Here is an 11,602-nt window from a genome sequence, read left to right on the forward strand (position 1 = left end):
CTAAAATGAATTCCATAAGAATTCTTTTATCTATGGATGTGAATAAGTATTAAAAAAGGTTCCAATCCAATGTTAAAAATGCTTTTCTCCACAGAAATCTTGAAGAAGAAATATATATAGAGTTACCTCCAGGTTACCATGTTCAAGATCATGAAAGGGTAGATTACAAACTAAAAAAGGCTATTTATGGTCTAAAGCAGTCTCTTCGAGCTTGGTTCGCGAAGTTAAGTATCACTCTCTTTAAAATGAGTTTTAAAAGAAGTTCTACTGATTACTCCATGTTTGTTTCTATTCAGAGATCCAAAATTGTTATTATTCTTGTATATGTAGATGACATAATCTTGACAGGTGATGATAAAGTCTTGATCAAGCAAGTAAAAACCTCCATCCCCGGTCTCCATCCCCGTTTCAAGACCTCCATCCCCGGTCCAAACGGGGGTGACGCGGGGCGGGGTCCCGTTTCCCATCGGTCTATAGTCATCCCTTGAAGGATTGGGGATAAGGCGGGGCGGGGCAAGGTGGGGATTGTGATGGGGATGGGGTGGGGCGGGGGAAAGCGTAAGTCCATCCCCGCCTCCATCCCCGCACGGGGATAGATTTTAACCTTCATCCCCGCCTCCATCCCCGTTTCATGCCCTTCATCCCCGGTCCAAACGGGGCGAGGTGGGGCGGGGGCCGTTGTCCCTCGGTCCACTGCCATCCCTAGACGCAACCGATCCCTCATGTGTTCATTAATGTTGATAAAAAAATTGCAGAGGAAAAATATATGGTTTTTTGTTAATTGTGTTAATTTTGAGGATACAAGTGGTAATTTTAGCACACATTTGCTGCAATTTGGACAGAAGGCAACTTTGGATTACTTTTTATTAGCGATGAAAAAATTTATCTGTGCTTTTAATAATTTTTAACAATTTAGTTGTGTTTTCTATACTTATAAAGGAAGAATTAAGGGCATCGGTGGACCAAAATGTGCAAACGTTTTTAAGTCTTTTAAAATGACAGTTATTTGAGGAAGATATCACATCTTTTTCGAACCGTTTACATCCCCAAGGTCTGCTATGAAAATAACCAAGCTTGCACCGAAGAAACCAAATAGCCACTTAAGAAATTGATCAAGACACATACAATTGATGTTAACATTACCACAAACACAAAATAGGCTCCAATCCAAGCAAATACATGAATCAGAACATGGCAATTTGAAAAAATGGCTGGTTAAATTATGACCGCCTCAACTTGTTCCTCATCTTCCCTGTTTGTTATATGGCTTCTATGGGCATCGCTTTTTTGTGCAAGCCAACGCATAGCTTAGGCTCTTGGGGCAGGAGTCTTAGCCTCAGAGTTTTACTTTGTCGGCACGCACCCCGACCGTAGGTATGGTAGGCTGAGCCAGTGCGATCAGGTCTTAGTGCAGGTGCGGTTTCTTTGTGTTATAAATCAAAAATAAATAAATGACTCACTAATATTCATTAATATTCATGACCTTCTTAACCTCCTTCCTACCTCGTTTGTGGAGGATATTACAGAAGAAACAATCAAACCCCAATAACAAAACAAACTAAGAAGAGAAAAACAAGGGAAAACTAACAAAGAAAGAGAAAATTAAAAAGGAAGTAGACCAAAAAGAGGGATCCCAACAAGAGTCCAATCAATGCTAGGTGACCAAGTAGATTGGGGCGGTGGTGGTGGAGAATCGGTGGTGAACCATATTGAGCTCCTTCAGGCTCAGATATGGAACGTCGAACTCCTCACCCTCTTCTCCTCTTCTTCGTGCCGGAGTACCGGGCACGCTTTTCCGGCGAGGAAACTCTTCGGCAGAGCCGTAAATGGGGCCGGACCACGCCCTGATGACCGATGAACCACCAAGCTTGATCCTTCTCATCTCTTTGGACGAAGACAAGGAGGTCCGGGGTTCGAACCTCCTCGACTTCCAGAAGAAAAGAGAGCTCCGGGGTTCGAACCTCCTCGACTTCCAGAAGAAAAGAGAGCTCCGGTTCCACCATCTCCTCTTCCTGCTCTTCTTCTCGCACCTTCTTTCTCCTCCTCCTCCTCCTCCTCCTCCTCCTCCTCCTCCTTGTTGGTGTTGGATCTCTTTCAGAGTATTAGTAGAGGCGTTCGAGGGGACTCGAACTCCGATGGAAGTTGCCGCTTTCCGGCTTCCTTTCGCCCTTCCGAGTGACTAGAGAATTAAGAGAAAGAGCGGATAAGGGTAAAGAAGAAGAGGAAAAATTAAAAAGTAGAAGAAGAAGAAACCTGAAAGTAATCGATCCGAGGGTCGAAGCGGTAATCACCAAAATGGTGGGGTTGAATTACGGGGAATACTGGGCACTTGGTTGCCATCCTCTGCGTGTTAATCAGAGAGAGAGAGAGACATACAGAGTGTTTTGGCGTTAGTGGGAGCAGAGCAGAGAGACGTTAAGATGCTGTCTGTGCGCGGTCAGCTATACGAGTGCCAACGGTTACGTGACAAGATGAAAATTATTCGAGTCCCAAACCTCTTTTATCAGAAGGCAGAACCCTCGGCTCTCCCGCTTGATGCTGACCAAGTTTGGTATGTTTTTAAATTCACAGTGGGCAGATATGTCAGAGGCCTTCGGGGTTATATATATATATATATATATATATATATATATATATATATATATATATAGAGAGAGAGAGAGAGAGAGAGAGAGTTTACCTGACTCCATCCATGCCAGTTTTTTCAAAAAATTTGATGTTTTTTCAAAATTCTAACCTTATAGATGTGTTAAACGTGCTTGTTTTCATAGCAATTGGGTCTTGGATCATTTGATTCCAATACTTAGATAGGTTTTTAGAATCCAAAAATCATTTTTCTTCCAAAATGCATGATACAAGAGTCAATTTCTAATTGGGTACGGGTCAGGCAGATATGTGGTTGGGTATATTACCACTGCTTTTATATATATATATATATATATATAGAGAGAGAGAGAGAGATCACATATAACGTTGACTTTTTTTAAGGCAAGTTGGGGTTAGGCAGACCCTACCAAATATACAACTATATAATCGGGTTTTGAACCTACAACTTTCCAACACAAGGTGACGTGCACTAGCTGCTCCTACCAAGCAAGCTGAGCCCCGTTGGTATAATGTTGAATTTTTGCCACTAATATCTGTTCTTTGTTTTTCAGTAACCCTTAAATACAGAAAGCTGCTGGCAACCCTCATGGGAAAACCCACAGTTGAAACTCATAAGAGGAGGTTGATTTGACCAAATCTGGCTCCATAGATGCATTTAACATTATTAGTCATATTTTTTTTTACCCATAACAGAGCTGGGGAATTAGAGCCCCCTCCCATTTACAAACAGCCTTTAGCCAACCCAAACAGGTCAGAAGCCTGTTCATACTAACCACCTATATTACAATGTGGTTTGAACTTGCACCGTCACATCACATGGTGATTTGCACAAACTGCTCCTACCAGATTGCAGGAAGGCCCCGTTGGTATTATCAATCATATTTTGCAACTTGTTTTTTCGGTGTTATGAATTTTCAAAGTTGTTTACTTGGATGATTGAAAATTCAGTGAATTATAGGTTGCTGAATCTTTGAAAAATCCTACACATGAGAAAAACATGATTTAAGGGCATGTTTCTCTTAAGACAATCAGGTAGACCACATTTGGTTGAAGGGTCAGATGTGAAAAAAATAATAATAAAACAAAATATGTATATATATAGTTGCTAACCCATGAGGGTGGAAAACATTAGCTTGAGCTTCTTATTTGAAGTAAATATATAGTTTCGCACGTCCGCCGCATCTCACGTTTGTTAAAAAATATATACTTTGTGTTTTTTGTTTTGCACAACACGCGAAACATGTCGTCAAACATGAGAGGGTGGTGTATGTTCCCCCCCGATGATTCATTGAATCCCACGTCTGTGTTCGGGGCTTTGAATGAGCACCACGTATACAAGCACATGGGGCTCGTATTCCCGTGAATGTTGACATAACTTTGCATCGGACTCTAGGACTCTAGTGTTGTTGCAAAGACTTAAGTACCCTTTCTTGCTATTCTTCTCATAAAGTGATGGTTTGAGAAAATGACAAAAATGTCATTCATTCAAAAAAGAAAAAAGAAACAGTTCAAAAAAAGGATAAACATGTCTTCCATCCAGAAAGTCGAGAATGATGTTGACTCTTCAAAGTCTTCTTCTTCTTTCTTCGTAAAACACTGTAAAACCCTCTCCCTCTCTAAAGAAGAAATCAAGGAAGGATTCTTGAAAAGACTTAAGTGCCCCAAAGATGATTATTTAAGACCCAGTCTTTGCACTGCAGGATTATCCGAGAAAGAAATCTCCCCTGGAGGAGGCCATGAACATCAACCCTCTCACTCTCTCTCTCCCTTCTCTTTATGCTTCTATGCACATCCAGCAGAAGATCCTACATTGCTCCATCAAGCACCGAATGACCTGCACATTGACTTTTGTGGAGCCTGATTCAGAGTTTTTACCCTTACAGGAGGAGGGTTTGGGGGCTCCTCCCAGCGTGGGTAGCATCATTCAACTAAATGAGTTGTAGATCCTGATTCAGAGTTTTTACCCTTACAGGAGAGGGGTAAAACCTCATCTCACTCTCTCTCACTTCTCTCTCTACTTCTGTGCACATCCAACAAACGATCCAACATTTCTCCATCAAACACCGACTGACCTGCACACTGACTGTAGCATCGTTCAACTTGATGAGTTGTGGAGCCTGATTTAGAGTTTTTGCCCTTACAGGAGGGGGGTTTGGGGGCTCCTCCCAGCGTTGGTAGCATCATTCAACTTGAAGAGTTGTGGAGTCTGATTCAAAGTTTTTACCCATTCATATTTTAAGGCATTAGATCTCATATTTGAACATCCACGCATGTGCAGTTTGCTTTCATCATGTTCAGTTGCTTTCTAGATTATACTTTGAATTTTGGTGCACTTTAGATCTATCGATTTGTATGTAACTAGAGCTTATTTTAATCTGAATTTTTTACTGCAACTTTATGCATATGTCTTCATGCTCTCCACCAAAAATCAGATCATTCTGAGTTTGTTTGACCCACTTTAAAAATCGAGATTCAGAACCTGTTATTTTGCATCGTCAGGATTTTAGCAGAATCAGGATCAACTTGCGGGAGTGATTTCTTTCTAACCAGAGATGATCTTTCCAATCCGTAAAAAGTGTTGTTTTCTAAATTGAATCTAGTTTGTTCATAGTAAATTTAAGCGATTTCTATGGTGTTTTCATACCCGTTTTTGGTCAAAAATCATAACCCTGTCACCCTGTGTCATTTTAACAGCTCAGATTTTGATCCATTTTGTTTGAATTTTATTTCCCTAATGGGAGATCATTTTTCAATTCTGTAAAACGGGTTCTCTTCGTTTATGTGTCTAGTTTATCCCTGTAAATTTTCAGAATTTTTCATGGTCAATTACTGACACAGGGTGACAACTCTTCAAGTTGAATAATGCTACCCACGCTAGGAGGAGCCCCCAAACCCCCCTCTTGTAAGAGCAAAAACTCTAAATCAAGCTCCACAACTCATCAAGTTGAACGATGCTACAGTCCGTGTGCAGGTCAGTTGGTGTTTGATGGAGAAATGTAGGATCGTTTGTTGGATGTGCACAGAAGTAGAGAGAGAAGGGAGAGAGAGTGAGATGGTTGATGTTCATGGCCTTCTTCAGGGGGAACTCTTTGCCTCCCTTGATTTCTTCTCTAGAGAGAGAGGGTTTTACAGTGTTTTACGGAGAAGGAAGAAGAAGAAGATGACGATGAAAAGTTCAAACAGACATTTTTGATGGCTCAGGTTTGTTTCGTCGGATGACCATCGGGAGAAGCCCCCAAACCCTTCTCCTCTAAGGGCAAAAACTCTGAATCAGGATCTACAACTCATTTAGTTGAATGATACTACCCACGCTGAGATGAACCCCTAAACCCTCCTCCTGTAAGGGTAAAAACTCTGAATCAGGCTCCACAACAGTCAATGTGCAGGTCAGCCGGTGCTTAATGGAGCAATGTAAGATCTTCTGTTGGATATGCATAGAAGCAGAAATAGAAGGGAGAGAGAGAGTGAGAGGGTTGATGTTCATGGCCTCCTCCAGGGGAGATTTCTTTCTCAGATAATCCTGCAGTGCAGAGACTGAGTCTTAAATAATCATCTTCGGGGTACTTAAGTCTTTACAACCACTCCTTTTCAAGAATCGTCATTTTTTTTGCACCAATGGAGGAGAGGGTACTTAAGTCTTTGCAATCGCATCAAACTCCAACGCTAATTAATGCTGACAAACATGGGGATACGAGACACACATGCTTACATATGTGGTGCTCTTTGGGACCCCCGAACATGAAATGTAGCTAACTGCCCTGTTCGGGGGGGGGAACATATAACCTGCTTTGGTCAAACATACCCTTAAAGATGCTCATATTTTTGTTCCAAGTAGGATAAAACACCATCTTGGTTTTTTGGTTCAATTTGTGTGCGACAAAGTTGAGCATTTTGAGACAAGCTATGAGTGCCCACCGGGTCTCTATTATGTTTGTTTGGTTCCAAATGATAATCACTCTCTCACTGGCTCTTCTATTTAATTTGGTCTCCTCATGCGTTTGGATCTGTTTGGATCCTAGATCATGAATCGGTATATACCGACTCCACACCGTACCATTGCATCACTTTTTCCCCTAATCATCTCCATGGGGATCATGAAATCAACGACCTGGCTGGATAGACGATTTGATATGTAGCATGCAGTTGATATGGCATCGGACCAGAAGTGTTTACGAACATTTATGTGAAACATGAGGGCCCTAGCAATGTTTAGGATGGTCCTATTTATGCATTCCACGACTCTATTTTTTGGGGGTGTGCCGACACAACTGGTCTAGTGGGTGATGCCATGATTAGTGAGATATTTTGTAAACTTAACATTGGTGTACTCAGTCTCGTTATCGGAGCGAAGGGTCTTAATCTTGGCATTGAATTGGGTTTGGACCATGTTTTGGAATTCTTGATAAGTATTGAAGACCTTGTCCTTGTGTTTAAGCAGGTATAACCAAGTGGCATGAGAATAATTGTCAGTAAAAGTAACGAAGTATCTATAGCTAGAATAAGATTTATTGAGTGTCGGTCCCATACATCAGAGTGTATAAGAGAAAAACATTCATCACTCTTAGTTTCAGATAAGGAAAACTGGATTTTGGTTTGCTTAGAGTATTGGCACGCATCATATGAGTGTTGAGGTGAAGGGATGTCAGGAAATATCGGTTTTAGTGTTTGGTGTGAGGGATGTCTGAGTCTAAAATGCCACTTCTTGTCCATGTTGTTGTCTTTGCGGGCAACGTGAGCCCTGCTTTCTATATCAAGAAGGTAGAAACCATTGACCGCCTGTCCCCTACCAATCACCTTCTTCGTGCTCAGGTCCTGAAAAACCATGTGCTTAGAGGAGAAAATAGCAATGCAGTTATGGCTTTCCATAATTTTGTTGACTAACATGAGGCTAGTAGGAAAAGATGGAATATATAGGGCCTCTGAAGGATTTTGCCCATTAAAGAGAGAGACCTCAACAACACTTTGAACGAGGATCTGAGTTCCATTAGCGATGCTAATGGTGCCCTTGTTGGCAAGTTGGAGATTAGTTAACAATCTGACCTTACCTGTCTTGTGGTCAGTGGCACCGGTATCGATGACCCACCTCAAGCCGATGAGTTTGGAGCTAAGGTCGAACATGTTACCTACAGATTTCTTTGGTTGAACTTTGAGAAGTGTTGCGAAGTTGGATTTGTTTATTTGTTGAAGGAATTGAGCGAGGTCATCCATGGTAGTTCCTACCTTTGATCCTTTGTTTTGTGCCTTTGACTGCTCTGAGCGACCGTGAAGGTCCCAACATTTTTCTTTTAAGTGGTCAAGCTTCCTGCAGTGACTACGGTGAGGCCATACACGAGCGCACATGTTCTCGTCGATCATGAACTCAGATGAGGTTTTGGAAGGTGTTTCCTTAGAGATGTTGGAGAAGGCGACTTTTTCTCATGGTTCTCGACGCATGGTTTGGGTTCATATCCTATAACCTTACGGCAAGTCTCTCTACGTTGAATGATGGTGCAGACTTCATTGAAGCGTGACAAGTCTCTGGACATAAGGATTTGGCTTCTTAAGTTGTCATAGTCTTATTTGAGGCCCACGAGGATCTTGAACACTTTGTCTTCTTCAATGTGCAGTTTGATGATGTCCACATCATTGGTAATGGGGTGGTAGAGGCTTATTTCATCCCACATGGCACGCAAAAAGATAAGGTAAGAGTGAAATAGCTTATCTTCCTTAGTCAAGCGTCCAACATCCTACTGAAGTTGGTAGAGCCTGGCTAGGTTGTTTTGCTCACCATAGGCATCCCCTCAAGGAATCCCATATTTCTTTTGCGGTGTCCAAAAAAAAAAAGCCTTCCACGATATGTGAGTCCATAGAATTCAGTAACCAAGACATCACAATGTGGTAATGAAAACAAAGTTTGTAGACTTGTTAAGTCATTATATGGATTAAAACAAGCCCCTAAACAATGGCATGAGAAGTTTGATAATGTTATTTTATCATTTGGCTTTGTTGTCAATGAATTTGATAAGTGTGTTTATTGCAAAGTTAAAAGTGATAGTTGTATTATTTTATGCCTGTATGTGGATGATATTCTATTGTTTGGTTCCAATATAAGAATTGTGAATGAGACAAAGTCGTTTCTTAGTAGTAAGTTTGATATGAAGGATATGAGTATTGCAAATGTGATCTTAGGCTTAAAGCTTACTCACTTAGCTGAAGGGATAGTCATTTCTCAATCTCATTTTGTTGAGAAAGTACCTGAGAAATTTGGCTATAACCAAGGGAGATCTGTAGCAACTCCATATGACTCTTCTATTCATCTTCATAAGAATACGACTGATGTCCTTCTGTCTCAATTAAAGTATTCTCAGATTATTGGAAGTTTGATGTATCTAGCAAATTGCACGAGACTGAATATTTCGTTCTCTGTGACAAAATTAAGTAGATACACAAGTTGTCCAAATCGCACTCATTGGAAGGTATTAGACAGGGTACTTAGATACCTGAAAGGAACCATTTCTTTGAGTTTGCATTACAAGAGATTCTCTGTTGTTCTTGAGAGATATATTGATGCGAGCTGGATAGCCACGAACTCTGGGAGTTATGACGTGACAGGGTATGTCTTTGCCTTGGGTGGCGGTGCAGTCGCCTTGAGATCAGTAAAGCAGACCATCTTGTCTCGGTCTACTTTTGAGGCTGAACTCTGTGCTTTAGATATCATAGGATTGGAAGCTGAATGGCTAAAGGGACTTTTTGAAGAACTTTTTTTAATGAGCAAACTAATTCCTGCTATATTTGTGCATTGTGACAATATGACCACAATTGCAAAGATTAAAAGCATAAAATATAACAAAAAGCAAAGAAGACACATCCAAGTCAGAATAAAATCTGTAAGAGAACTGGTGTCTCAGTTAGTGGTTGTTGTGGACTATGTTGAATCCAAAGAGAACACAACTGATTCATTAACGAAAGGACTAGATAAGTCATTTGTCCTAAAATCCAAGGAGGGGATGGAACTGAAACTCATCAGTAGTTCATCTACAGTAGCAACCCAACCTATCTGAGTGGAGATCCCACAAAGTAGGTTCAATGTGGTAATAACAAGTTGTAGGGTGAACTGGATAGCACCTTATTTATTTATGAGATACTATGTATCTGTGTTTGTTCCCCTGATTACTCTGGAAAGGTGTTATAGCTGCTAGTTAAGAAAGAGTTAAAACTTTGAATGGGTTCAAAGCTTTCTAAGCAAGATGTTAACAGTACATCTTTGGAGAAGCCCACCTATGTGAGTGTGACTGTGTGGCCGCAGTTTAAGGTATTGGGTTATTCCTGAAGTCACTCATGAAACAGGATTCGAGCGCATGGCCATTAACGCATCGCCTCTAAAGATTACAATCAGAACCTTTATCGTGTTGTTGCTAATGGACACTCCTACACCAAAGGTTCAAGTTCAAGACTTCAGTTCACTTCGTTCCTGTGGGGTAAAGTTAGTCAACAAAGGTAGTGGTTCAAACCGGAAGGTACCATTGCTGAAAGCATGATATGTCCTGTTGCAGATTATCCTATCTTGCATCTTGGTTTCCTCTCATTTTCATTCTTTGAATTTATGGGGGGATGTTGGGTGTAAGAAGTGGAGGTGTGAGAGAATTCAAATATGAAAACGTGGGTTGTTTTCTTTTTGGAAAATGTTGGACTTGATGACGTGGAATAGTCCCATATTGAAGGTTTTTGAGTTTGTTGTAGGCTTTATAACCTACATGTAAACTCTTACACTTGTTCCTGAGAACAAGAGGTTGGGATGACTACCACACACACGCACACGCGTGCCTGCCCGTCGTGCCGTGCCGAGCCGGGTCGGGTCGGGCTCTAGCTCGGGTTTGAGTTCGGGTAATTGGCCCTTTAAGGCCATATCCAATCAAGGCCAAAGTACCTTTTTGCCCAAAGTTTTTGTGTTTATTTGGATGCTTTAATGGGTTATGAGAAATGAAAATGGGTCACGACTCCTCGTAGTCCGTGTCCGTTAACGAGTCTTGTCTATTCGAATTTCGTTAACGGATCTCGACTCTTTGGTGTTTGTTAAAGGGTCTCGATGCCTCAGATTTCGTAACGGGATCCTTCCACGTTTTGTAACCATTCGTGGGTTATAAAAGTGTGGTTAAGGTTGGGGTTACGGATATGCCAGACACACAGATTTATGAAGAAAGGCTTTGCGATTTTCTTTCTCCTTGTTGCTCTCGCTCTCTCTCTCCAGAGTTTTCCCTGATGGAGTTTTCTGCAACATTGGTTCGTAGAGGTTGTCTTTGAAGGACAATCAGTCGGAGTGCACCGGTTCTAATCGTCGAGGCTATTGTATCCTGGGAGAAGGACGCCGAACCTTGTTTGCACTGTATGTGGGAGCGAATCTTCTCTAAGGAGAGTACTTTCGTACGCCTTAACCTAGTACATAATCTAAACATGTTTCTTTTGTTTTTATTGTGTTTTATGCAACTGTTTGTCTATTTGCTTTTGTCTGAATTTTGGTGTTATGCGGAAACCGATATGCTTGTTCCATGTTCTTGTTTCGATCGACTGTTAATCATGATGTTCATACTGTTATATTTCTTGATTTATATCATGTTTTGTATCATGATGTTGATTGTGAAACTGCATGATCGGTGGATTTAAAGAGAAGCAAACAGTTGCATCGGACCAGATCTAGAACAATTATAATTTGCAAAACCTCATCCTGACCTGACTTGGTTGCGTCGCAAGCTGATCTCAAACACCCCATTGGACAATCTTTTCTTCTCATCCGTGTTCCGCTCGTAAAAAAAAAACTCGTTCACTCTCTTTAAATAAAGTTGGCAAACTGAATATGAACAATAGCTACTCGGTTCTTGACTAGTTTAATCTGGTTAAGCAGTAAGAAATATATTTTAGATATTTTTACATGTACTTCTTTTACCTATTTCTTTCGTCTCTAAAACAATATAAGTTTTTTTATAAAGAAGCTAGCTCAAACTTGCTCATTCAACTTGAG

The sequence above is a fragment of the Nuphar pumila genome, chromosome 3, assembly GCF_984573655.1.
Source record: "Nuphar pumila chromosome 3, dmNupPumi1.hap1.1, whole genome shotgun sequence".
NCBI classification, from domain to species: Eukaryota; Viridiplantae; Streptophyta; class Magnoliopsida; order Nymphaeales; family Nymphaeaceae; genus Nuphar; species Nuphar pumila.